This window comes from Petaurus breviceps, unplaced genomic scaffold (assembly GCF_028583685.1).
Source record: "Petaurus breviceps papuanus isolate PSGF00001 unplaced genomic scaffold, PetGlider_PUasm1.0 551, whole genome shotgun sequence".
NCBI classification, from domain to species: Eukaryota; Metazoa; Chordata; class Mammalia; order Diprotodontia; family Petauridae; genus Petaurus; species Petaurus breviceps.
The window spans coordinates 23728645-23755938 of NW_027186372.1; the positions used below are offsets into that span (position 1 = coordinate 23728645).

At 37.6% G+C, this 27294-nt stretch overlaps 1 pseudogene; it reads left to right on the forward strand.

The window, feature by feature from the left end:
- The first annotated feature begins 397 nt into the window (after positions 1-397).
- The window catches only part of LOC138172863 (signal peptidase complex subunit 2 pseudogene), a 48894-nt pseudogene continuing 21997 nt past the window's right edge, over positions 398-27294 (forward strand).

The window sequence follows — 27294 nt, forward strand, 5'->3', positions numbered from 1 at the left end:
GTCTATCTTGTAGATAATCCAGAACATCTTGAATGCATGGCATAGTATGTGGTCCACTTTAGTCCTTTTTTTTTCAAAGTTTAGTAATCAACACACGTCCATCTGTATCCCTCCATTTTTCTTAGGTACCATCATTATGGGTAATGCATAGGGGCTGTTAGATTTTGTGACGATGCCTTTAACCAAAATGCCTTTGAGATGGTTTCTGAGATCTATCATAGACAGAGGAATTCTTCTAGATCCTTCTCTGAATGGTCTGGAATCAGTGATCTGGATTCTGTGGGTTGCACTTCATGCACATTCCACATCCCATTCATGCAATGCAAACACATCTGTCTACTTGCTGAGTTCTATCCTCAACTTATCCTTCACCTCATATAGTCCTGGGGAGTCGCGAATGTCAAATTTCTCAAGATCCAGCACCAAGGGTGAACAGCTGAGGTTCCTGTGGTATTCCCTGGAACCTCTTGTGTCTCAGCCTCTGCACAGACTGAATGGATGGTCAAAGTGTGCAGGTATTGGGTCTTGTAGTATCCTGCTGATTGTCTCTGGTTCTGTGACCACAGCTTAGCACTGTTATCTTCCTTTGCTTCTGTGTTCCACACTCAAGAAGGCCTGGAGCTTGCTAAGGCTGAGCCCACACAATATAAAGGAAAGGAGCTCTCCCATTGGTAGAGAAGCAAATCAGATCAACAAAGAGAAAGTTACAGATCTCACCTAAGAGCAAACTTCCCAAAATCTCTAGAGTGGTAAGCTAGGGATAGGCATATGACAGAGACTGCCTACTCCTCCCATGTCTTCCCAGACATAGCCTCTTCCAGCCAGAAGCACCCAAAGTGACTCAAAACTCCAAGAAGGCTGGAACTCTCTCGCTCTCACCCACTCCATTCTGCCCCTCATGCAGGGCAGGGCATTTATCATCTCCACTAATGAGAAGATATTCTCATACCAATGCACTCTGGGACAGGGGTTGCATACAGAGAAGATAGAAGGTAACCTCATAGGATAAGGCACCAGGAGTTGAGGGGAGTGGGAAAAGACCCCTGCAGCAGTTGAAATTTGAGCTGATTCTTGAAGATAGCCAGAAAAATTAAGAGACAAAGCTGAGGAGACATCATTCCAGCTATGGAGACTGAGTACAAGACCACAGAGACAGGAAATAGACTTTTCCTATGTGAAAAGTCACAAGGCCTGTGTAGCAAGACTAAAGAGTGAGTGGGAGTAAACAGCAGGAAAACTGGAAGGCTAGAAAGAAGTCAGGTTACGAAGAACTTTAAATGTCAACCAAGATTTTATATTTGATTCTGGGGGTAATAGGGAGGCACTGGAGTTTATTGAGTAGGGGTGTGGCGTGTTTACACCTATTCTTTTAAAAAAATCACTTTGACAGCAGAGTGGAGGAGAAATTGGAGTAGGGAGAAACTTAAGATAGGCTTGTTAAGGCTATTGAAATAGCTGAGGCATGAAGTGATGAGGGCCTGAACCAGGGTGGTAGCCATGTGACTAGAAAGAAGAGGATATAAAGGAGAAATGTTGTGAAGGTAGAAACTACAAGATTGGGCAATGTATCGGATAGGTGGGGTTAGTGAGAGTAAGGCATCAGGGATGACACTGAGGTAGCAAGCCTGGGGTGATTAGAAGGAACTTTGACAGCAAAAAGGAATTTTGGAAGATAGAAAGTTGGGGGGGAGGTAGAAAGTAGGAAGAATGGATAATGACTTTCCCTGCCCCTTCCTCTTTTATTCATCCTTCTCCTCCATCACATTCCTTCTTGTTCCCCACTTTCATTCCAATCACCCTGTGCAGGACTATTTGGAAGCAAAATTGTGGAATCAGCAAAGATTGAAACCTCCCCTTTATGTGCCCACTGGCCATTCCTTGGCACCTAGCACCCTTCCTAGTAGCAAAAATTCGTTGTTTTTTTTTAAAGGTCCTGATGTGAGCTATTATGCCTTAGTGGTCTAGGAACCAAGAGACCTGACATATAGTTCTCAACTCTGTCGCTATCTAGCTATATGATTTTGAGAGTCACAACCTCCCTCTGAGCCTCAATTTCCTTTTCTGTGAGTATCTGAAAATGTTGACCACCTTCTTATAGTTTCTTGCTTCTCCTACCTCTCTGGGCACTCTTTGGTCTTCCCTTGCCGCCCATTATTCATATCATGACCCTAAACTTAGTCTATAAGTTTATAAGTACCTCAAGGCTCTGACCTCAGCCCTTTTCTTTCTCTACTCTTCCTCACTTGATTATGTCATCAACTCTCCAGGATTTAATCATCATCCTTATGCATATGATGCCTTATTCTATTTATCCTACCCTAGTCTCCCTCTTGACATCCAGTTCTATCAGCTTCCTATTAGAGATTTTGAAATGGCTTTCTTGAAGGCATCTCATTCAGACCCGACATGTTCTACACAGAATTCATAATCTTTATTTCCAAACTTATTCTCCATCATAACTTTACATGTTCTGTCAAGGACACCACCATTTTTCCAATAGACCAAGCTTTCACAACTCCACAAACAGTGTATTCAAGTATTTATTTTCCCCACAGCCCCTCAAGCATTTATCATTTTCCTTTTTTGGCAATTTAGGCAATTTGATGGGTAAAAGGCAGTACCTCAGAGTTGTTTTAATTTGCTTTTCTCTAGTTATTAGTGATTTATAATATTTTTTCATTTTTATTTTTTAATCTTGGGATGATTCTAAGCTTCTCAATCTCCTCCAGCCTACTTATCTAATAAGCTGCCAAATTTTGTTTGTTTCTCCACACCATTGTTTACACTTATCCCCTTCTCTCTATACTCACACAGCCACCATCCTAGTTTAGGCCCTCTAGAAATTTCATTTAGAGACTATTGGAGTTGATTTCTAGTTTCCCCCTCCCATCCCAGTCTCAAGTCTCTCCCACTTCTAATTGCTCTTCCACATAATGAACAAAGTGATTTTCTTAAAGTGTAGCTCAGACAATGTCTCTCGCCTACTCAATAAACATCAATAGCTTCCCCTTACCCCTGGAATAAATTATAAATTTTTCTGTTTGGCATTTAAAGACCTTTGCCACCTGAACCAATTCACTTTTCCAATTTTATCATATATTACTTCCCTCCACTTGCTCTACAGTCGATCAATAGGCATTTATCAGACAGTCGGGTGAAGTAGTAAATAGAGGCCTGGACCTAGAGTCAGAAAGGTCTCAATTTAAATACCACCTCAGACACTTCCTAACTGTGTGACCCTGGGCAAGTCACTTAATTTTTTCCTGCCTAAACTCCCTCTGTAAAATGGGAGTAACAATAGCACCCCCCACCAGGGTTGTTGTGAGAATAATATTTGTAAAGCATTTTGCAAACCTTAAAATGATGCATAAATGCTAAATCTTATTAATATTAGACGTTTACTACATGCCATGCATTATGCTAAGAACTGAAAATACAAAAAGTAGAAAAACATTATTTTTTTTCTTGTCAGGATGTTCATTTTTCCCATTACAAATGTTTACAGTTATGTGAACTCTTGCATTAGTCATATCCAAAAGAGAAAAGAAAAGAAAATATGCTTCAATTTGCACTCTGGAAACATAAACTCCTCATCTGGAGGTTAATAGCATGTTTCATCATGCATCCTTTGGAATGGTGGTTAGTCACGGTGTTGATCAGAGTTACTGTCTTTCAAAGTTGGTTATCTTTACAACATCCTTGTTATTGTATGAATTGTTCTGTTCACTTCACTTTGCAGCAGTTTATATATGTCTCCCCAGGTTTTTCTCAAGCCATCCTTTTTATTATTACTTACAGTGCATTCGTTTTCCATGATATTCATATACCATAACTTGTTCGGTCATTCCCCAATTGATGTTCATCCTCTCATTCTCTAATTCTTTACGACCACAAAAAAGCTGCTATAAAACTTTTGTACATATTGTCCTTTTCCTCTTACTTGGATCTCTTTGGGGTATAGACCTAGTAGTGGTATTGCTGTATTAATGTGTATGCATAGTTTAATAGCTTTTTTTTTTTTTAGCATAGTTCCAAATTACTTTTCAAAATGGTTTGACCAATTCACAGTGCTACCAACAGTGCATTTAAGTACTTGTTTCCCCACAGCCCCTCCCACATTTGTCATTTTCCTTTTGGTCAGCTTAGCCATATAATGGGCATAAGCTGGTTCCTTAGAGTTGTTTTAATTTTCATTTCTCTAATTATAAGCAATTTAGAGCATTTTTTCACATGGCTATTGATAGATTGGATTTCTTCCTCTGAAAAGTGCTTATTCATACCCTTTGACCATTTATCAATTGTGGAATGGCAAAGAGCGTACATTCTAATGGTGGGGACGTGAACAACCAGGTACGTATAAGACATATAAAGATTATCTCCATCAATCTATAAGGAGAAGGCAACCAGGAAAGACCTCCTAAAGAAGGTGAAATTTGAACTGAGTCTTGAAGGAAGCCTAGGAAACAGAGGCAGTGGTGAGGAAGCAAAATATTCAGGCAATGCAAAGGCATGAAGAAAGGAGATGGAGAGTAGTGCTTAAGAAACTACAAATAAACAAACATGGTTGGATCATAGTGTATGGAAGAGAATAAAGTGTAAGAATCCTGGTAAAGTAGGAAGGATACAGGTTACAAAGAGCTTTAAATGATAGAGGAATTTTATATTTTACCCTAGAGGTAATATGTAGCTACTGGAGTTCATTGCTAAGGGGTGAGGGGGAAGAAGTTAACATAGTCATACCTATGCTTTAGAAAAGTCATCTTGGAAGCTGACTGGAAAATGCATTGGAATGGGGAAAGACGAGGCAGGGAGATCAGTTAGAAAACAATTGCAGGAATTCAGGTGGGAGGCATGTACCAGGGTAGTGACTACAAAAGTGGAGAAAAGGGATCATAGATTAGAAATTTGACATTAGAAATTATAAGATTTGGTGATGAATTAGATTTGTAGAGAGACACTTAGAAGTTAAGAATGACACTGAGATGTTGGGTCTTGGTGAATTGAAGGGTGCCCTCAAATAGTACTAAGGAAGTTCATATTGGAGGAGGATTTAGAGGGAAAGATAAATATTTTGGATGTGTTATATCTGAGAAGCCTTTTTTATGAACTTTTATAAATTGTCTTCCTTATTAGAATGTAAGCTCCTTTGAGGGAAAGGACTGTCTTTTGTATCACCAGCACTTAGCACAGTGCCTGACATTTACTAAGCATATAGTAATAAATATTTGTTGACTTAACTATGCAACTTTTAGTTTGAGATGTCCAGGAAGTAGTTGGCAATGTATGATTATAAATGAAGAAAGTAAGGCTAGAAATATTGATCTGGGAATGATATTCATAGGGGTGATAGCTGAACCTATGGGAGTCAATGAAATCACCAACTAAGTATACAACCAAAAAGGAAGGGGTCCCAGTTTAGAAGTTTAGGGAACACATGGTTAGAGGGCATGTGGATGAAGAACTAACAAAGGCAGGATTTAGGATCAAAGGTGCATGTAGAGGGCTTAGTCTTGGCATGACCAGTGAGGGAAGAGATAGTATAGAAGTGGAGGAGATATTAGAGGAACGTGTCTGAACAATTTGAGATGAGGAGGAAAGAAAGGGGACAGGCAAATGGCTTCATTTTTTTCTATGATGTATGAGGCAAAATCCTCAGCTGAGGGGGTGGGGCAAAGAATATGCCACTGGAGACTTTAAAGAGAGGCAAAAAGCGTTGTAACATCAGCCATGGAGAGTGGGATAGCTAATTGATAAGGGAGTATACCGTGTTTCCCCGATAATAAGACCTATCCCGAAAATAAGCCCTCCCCTACTGTGTAAGATTCCTCTAAAATAAGCCCTCCCCCGAAAATAAGCCCTATTGAGATTGCTACTGTAGTGAAGGTGATCCCCTGCGCTACATGCCACATTACAGTACCCTCTGTATGCACCATCCCCCCCCTCCCCCGTGAAATGCACGCCGTGCTCCAAGCTGCATCCAATCAGAGCTGCAGCAGTGAGTGCGTCATCCTGTTCTTCCCCAGTGATTTGCTTGCTGGCGCCATTGAGAGCAGTGCCGCGGAGGAGAGCTGAGGCAGGACAACATAAGCCCTCCCCTGAAAATAAGCCCTCTGGTGTTTTTCTTTCCAAAAAAAAAATAATAAGACAGTGTCTTATTATCGGGGAAACATGGTAATGATGACCTTGATGCAGTGGGAGACCTGTTAGATTTGTAGTGGTATCGGTTAGCATTATTTCATGCATATGAGGACAAGTGAGTGGGCCAGTTTTACTGAAATGTTGAGTATATCAGTAAAGTGATAGGGATTGTACCTGTGATTTTGTTGGTAAAGAAAACTCCCTGGTGAGGACACTCTACCAAGGTAAATCAGGATAGTAAATGATAATCCCACTCCATTCCAATCCTCAATTCCGCCCCCTTCCCAATAATTATAGATTGTGGATATGACTGTTTTTATATACCTTGATTGATTAAAAAGTTGCCTACTCCAGGGGCGGCCAGGTAGCACAGCGAGTAAGAGCACCGGCTCCAGTGTTGAGAAGACCTGGAGATCGAATCCCGGGCTCAGACACTTAGCACCCACCCAGAAACACCTGGCCGTGTAACCTTGAGCAAGTTACTTAACCCCAATTGCTTAGGGGTGGCCAGGTGGCTCAGTGAGTGAGAGCACCAGCTCCAGTGTCGGGATGACCTGGATCAAATCTGGGCTCAGATACTCAGCACCATACCCAGAAATAACTGGCCGTGTAACCTTGAGCAAGTTCCTTTTTGTTTACCCCGATTGCTTTAAAAAAAAAAAAGTTGCCTACTCCATTCCTTCTGGTAAGAATAGAACACACTGGGCCTTGCCATTTATCAGACTGCTACATCCTCCAGACTCCTAGGCATTTCCATCTGATCTTCAGCTAAACCTTTCTGTGTGTGTTGTCTTTCCTAACTAGAATGTGAACTCCCTGAGGGCAAAAACTATCCTGTTCAGTGAGTATCCCCAGTGTTTAGCACTGTGTCTGGCATACAGTAAGCACTTAATAAAAATGTTTTTCTATTACATTGCATTCCAATAAGCCTGAAAAAGTCTGTTGGATTCAGATTATAAATTGGTGCTTCAGGTACAATGAAGAGTGGTAGATTTGAAGTCACAGAACCTGTGCTCAAATACCAGCTACTCCATATAGTGCCTGTTGCAATCTTGGGCAATTCTGAACACCTGAGTCTCAATTTTCCCATCCGTTAAATGAAGGAGTTGGATTAGATCAGGGGTGGGGAACCTTCGACTTTGAGGATACATGTGGCCTTCTAGATCCTTAAGTGTGGTATTTTCTGGAAGGCCACATGGGGCCTCGAGGCCACAGCTTCCCCACCCCTGTATTAGATGATTTTTAACACCCATTTGACCTCTAAATCTATTATCCTAAAAAGCACCACGGAATTGGACACTACCAATGATTTCTACAATCCTCTTCTCCACAATTAACCTGTGATCATCTAGAAGCTGTCAAACAACTATTTCTACAAAACTCTTCTTTGTGATGGTGCTTATTGGACACATCAGTATAATACAGTGAATTCAGAAGGCCTGGGTTCAAATTTCCCTTACTTACTAGTTTCATAATCTTAGTCAAGTCATTTAGTCTCTCTCTGAGTCTGTTTTTTTCATCTATTAAATGGAGATAATGTTGCCTCCTGTACAATTTACCTCACAAAGCCATTGAGAAGCAAGCAGTTTTCAGATTGTAATTTGCTATCTGAATGTGAATTATCTGACTCACGTTCAATTCTAACATTGCCATAGAAACTCCACAGAGTTTGTGACAGGAATCAGAGAATTTTATATATGCATACATATATATGTATGTAGACGTACACCTAAAATAATACAGGTTATATGTAGAAACATTAATGTAATGTTTTCAGTAATGTGTTTACACATATATGTAAGTTTTTAGAGACACATATAGACATATAGCGATGTGTGTATATACATATAAAGACATGTGTCATATACACACATACATATGTATAGACATGTGTATGCATATATGTGTATATATTTATTGTGCACACATGTACATATATACAAATACACAAACTTTTTTTAAAAGCTACTCTATAAGAACAGGTATTGGTAACTGTTAGTAAGCATACCAGTGATGGACACTTACCAACTTTCAGTGGCACAAAGTGGTGAATGTGAATGGTGAAAAAATTCACCAATATTGTGCCCCCTTTCAAGTTCAATCACCACCTTGCCATGTATTCCCTTAAATCTAATCCAATAAACATTTAGTAAATGCCTACTATATGCAAGGCACTATACAAGGCATGAAGAACAGCCTCTGGCCTCATGAAGCTTAAATTCTGCCTAGGGTATATCACAGATATTCAAGGTATCAATGACCTAAATATCAGGATGACTGTTCCCAAATGGTTAATCCTTTAATCAAAGATTACAATCTTATAGCTGGAAGAGGCCTTAGAGTTCATCCCGTCCAATTTCCTCTTTTCAAAGGACATGACTTGCCCAAAGTCATATACCTACTGTTTTCCCTGAAAGAATGGAAATGCCTTGAGGACAAGGTCTGTTTTATTTTTTCTTTGTATCCTAAGTCTTGGTTCAGTTCATGTCATGTGGTAGATGTTTAATAAATGTTTAGTGATTAATTAATAGCAGAACTCAGACTAGAGCCTTGGTCTCCAAATATCTAGTCCATTATTCTCTGTTACTGATCATCACTACATTTTTGTTTTTGTTTCTTTTTTTCCACTCAAGCTCAATGAACCTCTTAGCAATCTGGTGAGAAGCTCTCATATGACTTCTGTTTCCTAAGAAGTAGGTAGCTGGAGGCTCCATTTCTTTTTTTTCCACTCCTTTTTTTGAGGTCAAATCCTGGGCTAGCTTGAGGGGAAACACTAAACTGTCTTTGGGGTTTCACTGCTGCCTCATCACATAACTGAAAGCCACACAAAGAGCAACATGAAATGCAAATTAGGGGAATTGGGAAGAGCCTCGCTGTGCCCAGAGAAGAATGCTCTGAGTCTTGCCAAAGTATCCCTTAAAGCACCAAGGTTTTGTCACTGGGAATGCCCAGGGTCAGGGCAAAGCTGAGGGAAAGGGAAGAGAGTTGTCTGGAGCAAGTCACTTGATATGAGTGGGTCTCACTTTATGGATTTGTAAGATGGAAAAGGAGGAGGAGGAAGAGGAGGAGGAGACAGAAAGGAGATGGAACAAAGAATTTTAACATTCTGTGTCATGGATCCCTTTGACAGTCTGGTAAAACCTTTGGACCCTTTCTCAGAATAATGTTGTAAATTCACAGACCTCAGGCTAAGAACCCCTATACTAAATGATCTCTAATTCTCCTTCTGGCTCTGAGAATTTATGGACTTTAAAGTTTCTAGGAATGGCCAGCTGAAGAATAGAATACAAGAGACTATCGTGTTCCTTGGCCCCCCATGATTACTAGGTGTTTTACCTTTCCTGGTATTGTCCCATGTGTGATTTCACACACTGTCAACTATTTCTCTTCCAAAAATAATTCACCTGGCCAATTTCCCATTCATTTTAGACCTTACTGCTGGGAGATTACCAGCTAATCTACTAAAACAATCTGTGCTAATATAATAATCTCTTTGAGTTGCTCTGAGGATCAAATGGAATAAGGTACATAAACTATTTTATAAGCCATAAAGCACTATATAACATGTGATGTGTGATAGTTCACATATATGACATAAAATAATATTGTGTAATATAGTGATAACTCACTCAACTTCTCTGTGCCTCAGTTTCCTTAGCTGTAAAAGGAAATAATAGCACCTAACTCCCAGGGTTATTGTGAAGATAAAATGAGATGTGTGTAAAGCACTTTGCAAACCTTAAAGCACTATATAAATGCTATAGTATTATTATTATTTTATAGTTTGTAAGATGCTTTATATACATGATCTTATCTGAGTCTTACAGTTCAAATAAAATATTATTACTACTCTGATCGCCATGAGCACTAGTGTCATCCCTCACTAACTACTTTTATTTATCTTGTATTTGTTCTGCACGTGTTTATTCTGTATCGATGTACATCTCTAGAACATTTGAGATCACGGATTGTCCCATTTTCTATCACTGTATCCCCAGCTCATAGTAGAATACATACTAGGCAATTAATAATGTAATAATAGGCAATTAATAAATTCTTGTTGGTAATTACTACAAATAAAACGTGATAGGTAACACAAATTTAAAAATTATATATTCAATATCTATATCTGTATATAATAAGAACTACTAATTTTAAGAGTTGCTGTAGCTACTACTACTAAAGATGATAATAATCATAGATAACAACTTCAATAGTACAAGGACTCATGTTTTTTTACTATGAGGATTTCCTCCATCAAAGATCATGACCCCTTATCATTTAATAAATGGTTGTCAAAAAAATTTGTGGCTCATGTACAAAAATATTTATAGCCGCTCTTTTTGTGCTGGCAAAGAATTTGAAATTGAGGAGATGCCCATACTGGAGAATGGATGAAGAAATTGTGGTATATAAATATAATGGAATACTACTGTGCTATAAGAAATGATGAGCAGACAAATTTCAGAAAAACCTGGAAAGAGTTGCATGAACTGATGCTAAGTAAAGTAAGCAAAACCAGGAGAACATTGTATCCAATAAGAGTAATATTATGCAATGGTCAACTATGATTGACTTAGCAATGCAATGATCTAAGACAATTCCAAAAGACTCACGATGGAAAAATGCTATCCACATCCAGAGAAAGAACTATGGAGTCTGAATACAGACCAAAGCAGACTATTTTCTCTTTTTTTTGTTGTTGTTATTTTTCTTTCCCATGGTTTTTCCCTTTTGTTCTGATTCTTCTTTCACAACATGACTAATGTGGAAATATGCTTAATATGATTGTACATTTAGAACCTATATCAGATTGCATGCCATCTTAGGGCAGGGAGGAGAGAGAGGGGAGAAAAATTTTGAACTCAAAATCTTATTAAAGTAAATATTGAAAACTAATCAATATTTAAGTACATTTTAGAAAATGTTTGTGGGTGAAAAATGTGACACTCAAAAGTCAACCAAGAGATGCACCTGTCCAAACTTAGCCTGCTAATCCTGGCATGGCAGACTTCTAGTCCATTCTAAAAAGCTAAATGCTCTAAGTAAGAAAGTGGAGTTTTTACTCCCTTGGTACATCTTGGAGAATCCAGGGTCAGCTCCATGCCATGACACAGCATTAGAAAAGGACTTCAGTGAAGAAATGGATAATCATGTGCTAGAACAACCTATAGAAACTGGATCTTGACAGTCCTATAATTAACTATAACATCCTCTCACATAGCGAGTTCTGAACAAGGAAAGGATTAGAAGTTGAATGGAAGTAACAGGAAGGCAGATTTCAGCTTGATTTCAAGAATTTCCTGACAATTAAATCTTTCTGAAAAGCAAATGGGTTGCTTTCCGAAATTGTGAATTCCTTTTACTAGAAGTGTTTAAGCAAGGGCTGAATAAACATTTGTGGGTAATATTTTAAAGGTGATTCATTCTCCAAGCTTGAGTTGGAGTTGAGATGAGATAGTATGGTACAATGATATTATGGGTGTGAAGTAAGGTCCTCTCTTTGCCACTAAAATGGAGGAGGTGGTGCTGGAGCTGAACTTTGAAAGAAGCTAAGGATTCTAAAATTATAAATGAGTTAATTAATTTAACGAATTAATCAACTTCACCCACTCCTCTCCTTATGCTTGTTTTGCCCTGGCAATTTGCCCTAAGTCCTTTGCTCTGAGATTACCTGTTTTCTCAATAAGGGAATTAGGATCTCCTGGGCTTCAGCCCATCCCCACCTTTACTCTTGGCCCTAGTCTCAGGTCTCCCTGACCCCCCTAAAGGGGGGAAATAAAGGAATTATCTAATATACAACATGAACCTGATTTAGAACAGGTAATTTTATTCCCACACAGAAAAGGGCTACATAATGAAGAATTGAGAATCACAGAAAATGTGGTAATTTGTCACTACTAGTACAGTCAGTTGGATGGCTAATTTTCAAGCTTAATTAGGACATTTGCAAACATTTTCCTTTGCAAGGGCTATTAATTAACCATGTGACATTTTTATATCCACTGAAAATAGTCCAGTCAATATCAAATGGGTTCTTTCCTTCGAGTTATCGCTTTCTTTTGGGCTACTTCTTTCCCTTTAGGTCTGTTTGATGCTACTTCTATTGCTACCACAATTTCTCTGGTAGCTGTTACCCTTCTGCTCAGGTACCTGAGAAGGGAAGAACTCCAGCTGCCTTTTGAGATCTCACAAGGATCTATACCAAAGGAAAGAACAAACCAATATGAGGCCCTGTCTGAGCTCATGACTTTCAACAGGGTGGGGACACCCTCTACACATGCACCTAGGCCTCCCTGTAGCTCACAGAGGCAGCCTTACACTCTGAAATGAGCAGGATAAGGAGGCCTCAGGGCTGAGCATCATTCTTTCAATATGTCCAAGGAGTTCTCACTCAGTATATAATTAAAAGACATCACACAGCATGAATTCCTAAGTCATCAAAGCCATTGAGAAGTAACCAGAGGAAATCCATACATGCTCTGAAGCAGTAGGGGAAAGGTTTCTATCACTGCAGGCCCAGAAATAGGTCAAACCTAAGTTTCCTTGCATTTGCTTTCCATTCAGGCTTATCCAAGAGGAGTTTAAGGAAGGTGTCCTAAGGAGTAGTATATAAGCAAGGAGGAACAGGCTGGGTAAATGCATGAAGAGGAAAAGGAAAATGAAACTTTATAATAAACAAAAAAGAGAACGACTCATTAAATGGCATTTGTAAGGAATACAGATTTTGATTAGTTAAAAAAGGCAGAACTGTAAGAACTAATTAGCACTGGGTTGTGGTTTGTTTCTGTTGTCCAGCTTGTCTAAGAACCAACGATTACTGATCTTTTTTTTTTGTCCTGACCTGATTTCACTGGTGTGGAGATCTCCCAGTAAGAAAATTCCCTTCTCAAATTGCCAAAGGACAATTGTTCTGGAAGTCTTATGGCTGCCCTTATGGTTGCACTGAGAGGTGACTCGTCCAGGGTCAGGTAGTCAGTTTATATCAGAAGCAGTACTGGAATCCAGGTCTTTCTAACTTGCTCCATTTTTGCCACAGTCTCATTTAATAAAAGCCAGATATATTAGGGAGTGGGCAACAGGGGAGCATTGTACATGCCGGGATGAGAAGGAAGATGATATAAAGTGATATTAATTTCAGGGCAGGGTAACTTAGAGTATAAAACACTCAAAATTAAGATTTCTCCTCTTGGTAATCTAAAGGTCTTTCAGGAGAAAAATTAAAGAATAGCTCACCTTGGAAAAGATTAGGAAATGCCAAGTTAATTTCTTGACCTCATTCTAGCAATAAAGTGGTGGTATTATCATCGCATCACAACCATCTGACCCACTCCATTCCACCTAAACACACACACACACACACACACACACACACACACACATGCATGCACATGCAAACATCCATATTATCTCCCCACATTCTTCACCCCAAGTGAGAGTCCAGGTTGGGGGAAAAACAATTTCTTCTTAACTAGGAAACAAGTTGCAACATGGAAGAAACGGGATGTGTGGGAGGCACCAGGGCACCAACAGGAAGCAGATCGGCTTCCAATCTGCCAATTTGGGGCATCTGCTTTGAGAGCTAATGAAGTAAACCTCAGCACTGACAAAAGCTAAGCTTTTCTGAGTAACATCAAAGGTGTCAGAGAGATTCATTGTGAAAGGTAAATTCAAGGCCATAGAGTCAAATTAAACCTGAAAAGTAAAGAAAAAAAGACCTTGTTGGGTTGCTAGATTACCTGAACCACAATCTCAGAGTACCTCCATTTCAACTGGAGCCATTTCAATTCTATTCATTCAATTCTTTCTATTCACATGGGGCAGAAGAAAGTTCAATGGACTCAGAGGGAGGAAGACCTGGATTAGAATCTCTCTTGATACGCTTACTTGCTAAGTGACCTTGTACAAGTCATTTAACTTCTCTCAACATCAATTTCCTCACCTGTAAAATGGGGACAATAACACCTATTTCACAGGGTTGTTGTAAATGACAAATGAAATGATATGTGCAAAATACATTGCAAACCTAAAAACACTACATAAATGTTGCTGTTGTTCAGTCATATCAGACACTTTGTGACCCTAATTGGTGTTTTCTTGGCAAAGATACTGGAGTGGTTTGCTGTTTCCTTTTCCAGCTCATTTTACAGATGCGTAAACGGAGGCAAACAGGTTTATGTGACTTGCCCAGGGTCACACAGCTGGTAAGTGTTTGAGGCTGGATTTGAACTCCGATCTTCCCATCTCTAAGCCCAGAGCTCTATCCATTGTGCTACCTCACTGCCCCAAGTGTTAGCTGCTATTTTTATTCTTATGTGCCAGGTACTGAATAGGAGCTGGAAAATGTAAGACAAAAGCAAAACTGTCCTTGCTTAAAAGAAATTTTTATTTTCCTGAGATGCCAATAAGTACTGTTCTCCATCTTAAAAAAAACAAAAATAAGCAACTCATCCACACCTGGTTTCTATCTGTTTTGTTGGGGTTTTTTGTCTAAGACAAGGCCTTTTAATTCATGATTAGACATAAAATTCAAATTCTCTAGAACAACTGGTACAGCAGTTTGTGACAGAGTAGAAAAAGAGTTGGACCAAGAGTAAGGAGGCCAGGGTTCTAATCTCAGCTACCCATGTGACATTAAGCAATCACAAAATTTCTGAGTCTCAGTTTTCTTCTTTGTTAAATGACTAATGTTAGTTCCAGGTAAATGAAAAGTCCAAATACTTCTTAGAGGTCTTGAGAAAGAGGGATATACATTATAACTGGACAAAGGCATTATTTTACTTGAGAAGGATAATATTAGCTAACATATTGAAAGCACTTTGTATATCTATTAGCCCTTTGCTATATACATAGCCAACAAAAATAGGGCTGTAGGAAAATGGGACAATGAAGAGGAAAGAGCTCTGAGAGAGTGAGGCTAATGACTTGCACAGCTCTGCTTCACTTAAATCCAATTCACTTGCAAGTTAAAACATTACCCTTCTGATGTAGCTGGTCCCTTTCAAGAACAAAGGATGAACAACAATGATGACTAGAGAACAGGGGCAGAAACAGGGAGAAGCAGAGTGCATAGTAGTGGACTTTTTAGCTCCCTGGAAAGCATAAAGGGTCAAGGTGAACACAGAGAATTGTGGACTACTGTAATGGTAAGGGAGTTTGAAGATCTTCCCTGCCCCTTAATGGGCCTCACTTGGAGCCCAACAAGAGAAGCTTGCTTAGGAGAGGCTTGTTTTTCAAGAAGGCCCACACCTGGGGCGGCCAGGTGGCTCAGGGAGTAAGAGCACCGGTTCCAGTGTTGGGACGACCTGGAGATCGAATCCCAGGCTCAGACACTCAGCACCACACCCAGAAATAACTGGCCGTGTAACCTTGAGCAAGTTACTTAACCCCAATTGCTTAAAAAAAAAAGAAGGCCCACACCTTTTATTACTTTGTAATTAGGTAGTGGGTCATGAAGGTTGTGATGTCCTCTGACTCTGAAGAAGAGTGTATATATATATATATATATATATATATATATATATATTCTGAGGTGAGGTTTTGCTTTGGGGCTCACTTATGGGAAGAGTTGTGCAATTTGACCAGACAAGACTCTGGGTAGCCATTGAGACCCCAGCTTTGAAAACCCAGATGTCAGTGATTCTCTCTATGATAACTAACCAGGTATGTATTTAATGGTCAGACAGCTAGAAGCTCTGTCTGTTGGTATGTTGAATTGTGTTATTTTCTCTGTCTGTATTTTTTGTCTGCTTATAATTTCTGTTTGTATTTTCTGAAGTTCAGGGTGCTGACTTTTTCCCCTGAACTAAGTGAATGATATATACATTTGATTAAAGTAAGATTGCTAGCCTCTTTTGAGTTACTTTCCTTTAGAAAAGCAGATCAAAGAACCTGTGCTAGCAGTCATGCTGGGTATGCTAGGGTGCTTGCTGTTATAAGTACCAAAGCAGACAGAGGAAGTGAAAACACAGGTGATCAATACATTTGAATTAAATGCATTAATATTAACCAACTCAAAAAGCAATGGGTCATAATGCAGAGGTGTCAAACATGTGGCCTCTGGGCCACATGCGGCTCACAACAATCCAGAGTGCTGTTGAACCAGATTAAAATATAATTGGGAAATAGTTAACAAAATAAATAAAAATACAATAAAACATAGATAATACTACATTTTAATAATAAGTCAATATGTCAGCCCATGGTAATCCTTATGGATGTATCCTTTTGTTCAGTGGCCCCCATTTCTATTTGACTTTGACACTACTAGTATAATGGATAGAGAACCTATCTTGAAGACAAGACCTGAACTCAAGTCCTGATATGTTCTGACTGTATGATCCTGAGAAAATCACTTCTCCATGCTCTAGAGTCCAGACAACTCTCTAAGACTAAATTGTAGAGAAGGTGCCAACTTGTATTTGTAGAGGTAGTTGGCTTACCTGGGAGTTCCCTAAGATGACGCCTTATTCCTTTTTATTATATTTATTTTATTTTTTGTTACATTTGAGTTCCAAGCTGGTTCCCTTCCTCTCAGCTTTGCACTAGAAAAGGCCAACATTTTACACAAACACACACATGCATTAATATATATGTATAAGAAACTATCCAATACATAGTTCTATACATCAGTTCTTTCACTAGAGGTAGATAGCATCTTCCTTCACAGGACCTTTAAAGTTGATTAGAATATTCATATAACTCAGAATAGCTTTGTCATTCAAAATCACTCTTCAAACAATATTGCTGTTATCATATACAACATTCTCTTGGTTCTGCTTGTTTCACTTTCCATTATTTCATGTAATTCTTTCCATGCTTTCCTAAAATCAAACTGCTAGTCATTTATTATAGCATAGTAGTATTCCATCACAATCATATACCACAACTTATCCAGCCATTCCCCAATTGTAAACAACCCCTTGATTTCTAGTTCTTTGCCATCACAAAGAAAGTTGCTATATATATTTTAGAACATATAGGTTCTTTTTCTTTTTCCCTGATCACCTTGAAAAACAGACCTAATAGTGGTATTGATAGGTCAAAGGGTATTCACAGCTTTATAACTCTTTGGTCATTATTCTATATTGCTCCCCAAAGTACCAAAGTGTTTGGATCAGTTTACAATTTCACCAACAGTGTATGTGTCCCAGTTTTTCCACATCCCCTATAATATTTGTCAATACCCCACTTCTATCATTACAGCCAGTCTGATAGGTATGAGATGGTATCTCAGAGTTGTTTTAATTTGCATTTCTATACTCAATAATGATTTAGAGCATTAGACTGTATAAACTATATATAGACTATATAGCTTTGATTTCTTCCTCTAAAAACTGCTTGCTCATATCCATTTATCAATTGGGGAATGACTCATTCTTATAAATTTCACAAAGTTTTCTGAATATTTGAGATATGAGGCCTTTATCTGAGAAACTATAAATTTTTCTTTTTAGTTTTCTACTTTCCTAATCTTGGCCACATTGATGATATTTGTACAAAATTTTTTTATTTAATGTAATTTAAATTATCCATTTTACATCTCACAATGCTCATAATCTCTAGTTTATTCATAAATTCTTCTCCCATCCATAAATCTTATAGGTAATATGTTCCATGTTCTTCTAATTTACTTATGCTATTTCCCTTAATTTCTAGGTCATGTATCCATTTTGACCTTATCTTGGTACATGGTATAAGATATTGGTTTATAGCTAGTTTATACCAGACTGCTTTCTAGTTTTCTCAACAATTTTTTACCAAACAGTGAATTCTATATATGCTGAAATCTTTGCATTTATCTTTACATAAATCTTTTCATTTATCAAACATCAGGTGATTACAATCATTTCCTTCTGTGTATTGTACATCTCCTCTATTTCACTGATCCACCATTTTATTTCTTAGGCAGCATGAAATAGTTTTGTTAATTACTGCCTTTTAATATAATTAAAAATCTGGCATTTCTAGACCTTCTTCCTTCACATTTTGTCATTAATTCCTTTGATATTCTTTGCCTTTTGTTCTTCCAAATGATTTTTGTTTTTATTTTCCTAGCTCAACAAAATTTTTTGGTAATTTAGATGGGATGGCACTGAATAAGTAAATTAATTTAAGTAGAATTATTACTTTTATTATTGGTTTAGCCCCATCCCCATGAACAGCTAATACTTTTCCACTTATTTAAATCTGATTTTATTTGAATAAAAAGTATCTTACAATTATGTCTATATAGTTCCTGGGTTTGTCTTGGCAGGTATATCCTCAGATATTTTATATTGCCTACAGTTATTTTAAATGAATTATTTCCTACTATCTCTTCATATAGGGTAATATATAAACATGCTAATGATTTGAGTGGGTTTATCTGATATCCTTCCACTTTGCCAAATAACTTTTTAGTTGAATCTGGGATTTCCAAACATATCATACTGTCTGCATAAACAAATAGTTTTGTTACCTCATTGCCCATTCTGGTTCCTTCAATTTCGTTTTCTTCTTTTATTGCTATTGCTGTCATTTCTAGTACAATATTGAATATTATTGGTGAAAAAGAGCATCCCTATTTCACTCCTGATCTGACTAGAAAGACTTCTAGCTTATCCCCATTATAAATAAGCTTGCTGGTGGTTTTAGGTAAATACTTCTTGCCATTTTTAGGAAAAATCCATTTATACCTATGCTCTCGTGTACTTTTAATAGGAATAAGCATTGTATTTTATCAAAATCATATGATTTTGACATTTTTGTTATTTATAGAGCCAATTATGTTTATAGTTTTCCTTATATTGAACCAGCCCTGCAATATTAATATAAATCCCACTTGGTCATAATGTATAATCTTCGTGATATATTGTCATAGTCTCCTAGCTAGTATTTATTTAGGATTTTTGCATCAATATTCATTAGTGAAATTGATCTATAATTTTCTTTCTCTGGTTTTGCCCTTCTTAGTTTAGGTATCAGCACCAAATTTATTTCATAAAAGAAGTTTGGTAGTATTCCTCTGTTTATTATTCAAAATAATTTATTTAATACTGGAATTAGTTGATCTTTAAATGTTTGGTAGAATTCACTTGTAAATCCATCTAGTCCTTATGCTTTTATCTTAAAAGCTCATTTGTGGCCTGTTCAATTTTTTTTTCTAAAATAGGTTTATTTAGACATTCTATTTCCTCTTCTGTTAATCTGTCTAATCCAGTTTAATTCTAGTTAATCCATTTTGTGTTTTTTTAAAGTCTTCTTCCATTTCACTTAAACCATTAAATTTATTGGCATATAATTAGGCAAAATAACTCCTAGTGATTGTTTTAATTTCACCTTCTTAGTGCATTCATTCTTTTCATTTTTGATACTAGTAATTTGGTGTTCTTCTCTTTTTTAGCCTATTAACCAGGGGTTTACCTAGTTTATTAGTTTTTTCATAAAATCAACTCCTAGTTTTATTTATTAATTTAATAGTTTTCTTACATTCAGTTTTGTTAATCTCACCTTTAATTTTCAGGATTTCCAATTTGATGTTTAATTGAGGGGTTTAATTTGTTCTTTTTTTTTAACTTTTTAAAATTATATACCCATTTCATTGATCTGTTCTTTCCTTATTGTATAAGCATTTAGAGGTAGAAATTTTCTTCTGATTACTGCTTTTACTGCATTCCATAAATTTTGATATGTTGTCTCATTATTGTCATCCTCTTTAATAAAATTATTTATTGTTTCTATTACTTGTTCTTTAGCCCACTCATTCTTTAAGATTAGGTTATCTAATCTCCAAATAATGTTTAATGTGCTGCGATGGTACTTCATTAAGTGTGATTTTTATTACATTATAATCCAAAAATGATCCATTTAATATTTCTGCTTTTCTGCAGAAAACTATAAAGTTCTTATGGACTGATATATGGTCAGTTTTTTGAAAGGTGCCACATACTATGAAAAAAGGTATATTCCTTTTTATTCCCATTTAGTTCTCTCCAAATGTCTATCATATCTAGCTTGTCTAAGATTCTGTTAATTTCCTTGACTACTTTCTTATTCATTTTTTGGCTAAATTTATCTAGTTTTGAGAGGAAACAGTTGAAATCCCCCACTGTTATAGTTTTGTTATTTCCACCTGTTCATTCATTTACCTTTCCCTATTAAAATGTGAATTCTGTAGCATTTGGTGCATATGTGTTTAGTATCATATTACTTCTCTATCAATGGTACCTTTTAACATAATGTAGTTTCCCTGCTTATTTCTTTTAATTATAGCTATATTAGCTTTAACTTTGAGATCATGATCACTACCCTTGCTTTTTTACATCAGCTAAAGAATAATAAATTCTAATCCAGCCTTTTATTTTTACTCTGTGTTTGTCTCTCATTTTAAAATGTGGATTTTTTTGTAAACAACATATTGCTGGGTTCTGGTTTTTTTTATCTATTCTACTGTTTCTATTTTATGGATGAGTTCATGTCATTCGCATTTTAAATAATAATAATTATTAGCTGTGTATTTCCCTCCATCTTATTTTTCCTCACTATTTATCCTTCCCTGTCCCTCTTTTTAACCTATCCCTCTTCAGAAATTTAATTTATTTCTGACTCCTGCCTCCCTAGTCAGCAAACCCTTCTAAGAGTCCTTTCCTTATTCTATTCCCTCTTATCCCCATTTCTCTGTAAGTTAAGAAGACTTTTATACCCTCCTAATGTTATATGTTATTCCCTCTTTGACCCAATTCCGACGAAAATAAGGTTCTCAAACTACCCACCCTCCACTCTCTCCTTCTCTTCACTGTAATAGTACTTCCATTAATGCCTCTTTTGTATGAGATAATTTGATCCATTTTTACTTCTCCCTAACCAACTTTATTTTTTAGGATCATGCCATCTTAATCAACTAAACCCCAACCCTTTTATCTATGTATTCTGTTTTGAACTACTGTAGTAATGATAACACTCTGAAGAGTTATGTTGTTTTCCCATATAAGAAGCAAAGAATTTAACCTTATTAAATCCTTTATAATTAATCTTTCATGTTTACCTTCTTATGTTACTCCTGATTCTTGTAAGTCAAATTTTCTGTTCAGTTCTGGTCTTGTATTCAGGAATGCCTGAAAATCCTTTAGTATATTAAATATCCACTTTTCCCTTGCAGGATTACACTCAGCTTTTCTGGGTATGTTATTTTTTACTACAAACCTAGATCCTTTGCTCTTCAAAATATTACATTCCATATCCTTAGGTCGTTTAGTGTAGAAGCTGCTAAATCTTATGCCATCCTGACTTTAACTCCATAATATTTAAATTGTTTCTTTCTAGTTGCTTGCAATATTTCCTCCTTGACCTAGGAGCTTTGAAAACTTAACTATAATGTTCCTGTGAGTTTTCATCTTGGGATCTCTTTCAGGTAGTGATCAGTGGAGTTTTTTCAATTTCTATTTTACCTTCTAGTTCTAGAACTTCAGCCATTGCAGATGCTCTAAAATGCACCACACCACAGCCACAGGTTTCAACTCATCCCTCTGCCCTGGAACCAAAACCAAGGACTCTGTTCTCCTTCGAATAACCACAACCAACAGGGCTCCCACACTTCTGTGACTGTATTCACCAGTGTGTGCTCATGCCTTCTTGACCACAACAACAGCCCAGACCCTGGTCAGTGTTCCTGGGCCTCTGTATCCACAGTGGGGGGCCCCCACAGTTTTCTCCTGATCAGCCATTTTCAGTCAGATCTTTCCCAATATACCCCCAAATTGTCTTAAGCTGGACCACTGCTTGATACCAACTTTCAATTATTTCTGCTGCTCTAAAATTTACTTGGAGGCATTATTTTAAGTTATTTGTGGGGAAATTTGAGAGAGCCAGGAACTTGCCTGCCTTATTCTGCCATATGCCCATAATTCTTTTGATTCATCAGCTCTATTCCTAATTGACACTAACAGAACACTTTGAGATTTGCAGAGTTTTTTAAAATGCATGGCATTATGTCATCCTCACAAGAGTCACAAAAGGTATATACTACAGTTGTCATTGTTGTTCCCATTTATATATGAGAAAACGGAATCTCAGAAGAATTAAGTGGAATGTCCATGGGCACATAGCTAATAAAATCTAAAGGCAAAGTTCAAACACACATCACTCCTGGCTCCAAGTCCAGTGTTCTTTCCATTAAACCATGCTGATTTGAATTGGAGCTGAATTGAACTGAATTATATGACAAAGGACAACAGAAAGGAGCAAAGATATATTTCCTTACTTCACAACGGAATGAATGGCTGGCATGCTCCTGCCAATTTCAGAGCTGTCCGGGGTTACAGCTAACTAATTCAGAATAAATCTTCTGTACCTAGTTTGATTCAGTGGCCCCATGGAGCCCTACCCCCTCACTCTATAGTCTGCCTTTGCCTTTGCCTACTCCTGGAAAATTGTTTTTAGGAGTTTTTTTTCCTATTGTGTTAAAAAGAGTGACCCTTGGAATTGATGTAATCCGTCTCTCCAGAGAAGTTCAAGGATTTCCTCTAACAAAAGCTCTTAATTTTTCATCCCTTCCCTGGCAGAGTAAATGACAATAATACCAAAAAAAATATTTTGACTGGACTTATGATTCATCAGCATAGGGAGTTTCTGGTAAGGAAGACCAATGTAGATTGACATTTTTTTTAAGGGGGAAGGCGAGGCATTTGGGGCTAAGTGACTTGCCCAAGGTCACACAGCTAGTAAGTGTCAAGTTCAATTTGAACTCATGTCCTCCTGACTCCAGGGCCAGTGCTCTATTCACTGTGCCACCTAGCTGTCACTACATTGACATTTACTCCCAACTCTTAAGAGAGTTACTTGAGACAGTAAGACATCACATAGCCAATATGTGTCAGAGGTAGGCTTGAACTGAGGCCTTCCTGACTCCAGGCCAGCTCTTTAACCACTATACCACACTGCCTCTCGAAAACAATAATAATAATCCACAATGAGACAATGCTTATGTAGACAGATGAGGAAACTAAAGTTCAAAGAGGGTGTGACTCGGCCACTGACTCTATGTGAAAATAGCATAAGATTGTAGCTTTTCCTCAGCCATTTTAGTGAATGACTGCACATAATTCAATGGTGCAGTCAATATGGTTCAGTCATCAAAATTAAACTGATCCCTTTCCAATGTGCTGTCTTTCATTGTATAAATGTGACCTCTGCTCCTCTGGCTGACACAACACCAATAAGCAGCCAGAGTCTCGATGTCTGTAATCCCAGGAAACTAAAAAAGGATTTTCTATCTTAGTTTGTAGGTCCTAACTCCATCTCCTTTCTATAGCATACAACTTGGATCTACCTCAATTCAATTAAATACAAAAAACATTTATTAAGCACCTATTATATACCAGGGAAAGGTAGCCTGTGGTAGTGAATGGATGGCCCATCATGGAATCAAGACCAGCACCTGGATTCAAGTCCTGACTTGAGTCATACTGACTATATGGGACTAAAGAAGTCATTCCTCTTCCCAATGCTCTAGGCAATTCTATAAGACTCTAAACTATAAAACAGCTGCTGATCTGCAGAGATAGAGAGAATGTTTTATTTGTTTTTTCCCCTACTAGGAGTGCCTTAGAAGAAAAAAAAACTGTGTCATCTAGGTACAAGGGATGTGAAAACAGACAAAAGAAACAATCCCTGCCCTTGAGGAACTTAACTACTGGGTTGACAAACAGAAGAATAACATATATACAGATTAGTAAAGACAAAACATATATACACACAAACTAATTGCATGGGGGGAATTCTAGCAAGCAGGGGAAACAAAAAAGGTCCCTTGTAGGAAGTAGTACTTGATTCAAGCCTTGGAGGAAATTGGGGATCCAAAAGGTAGAGAGAAGGAGGGAGAGCACTCTAAGGAGAGACATAGTCCAGCAACCAGACTGTTTGCCATTATTTGTCTCAGAGCTGCATTGGGATTATCAGAGTTTTTTTTCCTGCTAGTACACATTGGGTATAGCTAGATGGTGCAGTGAATGGAGCACTGGGCCCAGAGTTAGAAAGATTAGAATTCAAATCCAGCCTCAGATACTTACTACCTGTGTGACCTTGGAGAAGTCACTTAACCCTGTTTGCCTCAGTTTCCTCATCTGTAAAATGAACCGGAGAAGGGAATGACAAACTACTCCAGTATCTTTTCCAAGAAAACCCCAAATGGAGTCATGGGGAGTCAAACATGACTGAAACAACTCAACAGCAGTACACATTGGAATAGATCTGGTCATCCCTGACATTTCAATTTAAAATCAGCAGGAATGCTTACAGGATTTTAATGTTGAAAGGAACCTTACAAATTCCTTAATCCAACCTCATTAATATTATACATGAGAAAACTGAGATCCAGCAAAGTGACTTGCCCAAAGTCACACAAATGATAAGAAACAGAGTCAAGATTCAAACCTAGGCCCCCTTATTACAAATTGATTTTTCTTTCTACCACAATGTCCTTAGTTGCTTGGCTTTTTTAAAAGGCCTATGTAATTGCCTATATTTTTTACAGGCTTGACCAGACTTTTTAGACAACTTAGTCACAGCTACTTTGGCAGATTTTGACATAACCATAGAAAGTTACGTCAGAGGCATTGGAGTCTGAGCACATACCTTGTTCTTCATATATTACCTTCACCAAATTGCTTAACTTCTTTGATCCTCAATTTCCTCCTCTATAAAATGAAGGGTTGGACTAGATGACCTCAAGATACCTTCCAGCTCTAAATCTTAAAATTAAATCTTAAGGTTTAATCTAAACCTTAGCTTGACTAATCAGAGTATTTGCTGCATCAGAAACCAGACAATCTATATCTATGTGAAATTTGGGGAGTTTTGGACACCAATAAACATGGTCATAGATCTGAGTCTCCATTTCTTTTCCCTCCACCCCCCTATAATGACTTCTTCATTGCTGCTCTGTGGAATTTCCTTTCTTCAATATCTTGTGCTTTCAAGTTTTATCTTTTTACATCAGTTTCCCCTTTGTCACTGGCAAAAACTGTCCTCTCCTCCTTCTCACTTCTTCTTCCCTCTTTTCCTCTACTTTCTCTTCTACTGCTACTGCTACAAATTTCCTGTTAATTTAAATGGAAAGGGAGAATCATCAAAGAAGTCAAAATGAGGATTAACAGTCCTGTTCCTTCACTGTGGCTTCCTAATCTTGTGTTCACCCCAAATGACTTGCTTCCTCCCTGCTTCCCTCAACTCAACTTGTCTCCTACTCAGACTCAACTGAATTAATATCAGTAATCTATGGAGAAGATCTGAAAGAGTTTTATCCACTAGGACAGATTTCCTTAGGAGTCATCTGCATGTAGCTATGGCTGATGAGTGATGTTGGAAGATAGTTTATTAAGTGACTGTGGGGAAACTGGTTTCACTTTGAAGGGAGCTGATGATTTTCTTTACTCTTTGAGTAATGTGGTTACATACAGAACTTCATCTGGAATTTAATTCAAGTTTCATTCAAGGGCTACTGGTGGTGAATTGAAATTCAGCTGAGGCTTCTGTAAGTCAAGGAAGATTGTTTTACTACAAAAAAGGGGGGAAAATAAACATTTCCAAAAAGAGCCAATGGCCCAAGGAGTTGGTTTGTTTTGTTTTGACTGTATTTATGTTACAAGTGATAGTGGTACTCAGGATTATGAAGTAATAATGATGTGGTTTTTTTAAGTGTCAATAAGATTTTTTTAAAGACCCATGACTAATTTATAGTATGCTGAACTTACTGTCTCAACCAGATCTATTTTATATACTCTTTTTGAGAGCTAGAAAACCTGTATTCGAGTCTTTCTTCTGACACATACTAGCTATGTAATGCTGGGCAAGTCTCTTATTAACCCTCAGTGCCTCAGGCAACTCTCTAAGATTATAAATTACAGGTAGTAGCCTATTGGAGTGAGTGGAGAGAATTTCCCTACTATTAGATTCCTCTACAGATTAAATAATGGAACTAGACACCTTCTCTTCCCCTGCACACATGTGCACACACGCACGCACACACACACACACACAGTGTCTCACAAGGGCTAGAACAGTACTAAGCCCATAAGAATCTCTCAATAAATATGTGGGTGTCTTAACAATTAATGAAGCTTTCCTAAGACATCTCCCCCAGCAGTTATCTGTTTTTATTTTAGTATCTCCAGCCTTACCATAGTACCTTTTGTTGGTTAATTGCCAGGGGTGATTTAATATACCTCTAGACTCTTCTACCAGGGACCCTGAGACTGGTAGATGATGGGCAGGTGTCCACCAGACACAACATAGTGAGCCCCTAAGGAGTAGGGCTACCAAGTTGCCTCAGGCGGGGCAAACTAACCCAGGTTGGAAACAGAGCAGGTCAAGGCTGTTCTGGTTGAAAGTAGTAGTAACAGTAGTGCCCTGCCCTGCACATCAACCTGGGCAAGATCAGGAGACACAGGCTTAAAGATTAAAAGTAATACATATTTACTGAGTTGAAATGAAATAACAAATAATGATTGTATTGACATTATGATTATACATTATGTTTATAACATAGTCATAACAATAATATAAACTCTGAGGACCCTAAGGATGTTTAAGGAGTGTGTATATGTGTGTGCGTATGTGTGTGATGCTAGAAATCATCTAGTACCAGTTAAGACAAAAGTGAGACTATGCTACCTCTTTTAATCACACTGCTCTATTTTTCTTTCTGAATTCAAAAAGTTACCTAGGAAGTATAGTTGTATAGATTATATTTAAGTATTATATTTATATTTTAGATATATTCTGGATATATAATAATATAATCTATATTCTAGAGTTTTGTAAAAATAGCAGGAACTTTCTCTTATTGGTTCCTTTGTCCCCCACCCTAGCTTATGCTGGGGAAAATTGAGAGTATTAACTTCCTCTCTCTCATTCTTAAACCCTGCACTCAAGGACTTAGACAAATCTCATAGAAAATGGTTATTTACTATGTACATTTAATTTATGTACATAATTTAACGAAAGAAGGAAGGAAAGAAGGAAGGAAAAAGAAAGAGAGAAAGAGAGAGAAAGAAAGAAATAGAGAAAGAGGGAAAGAGAGAAAGAGAGAGGGAGAGAGAAAGAGAGAGAAAGAGAGAGAAAGAGAGAAAGGAAGAAAGAAAGAAAGAAAGAAAGAAAGAAAGAAAGAAAGAAAGAAAG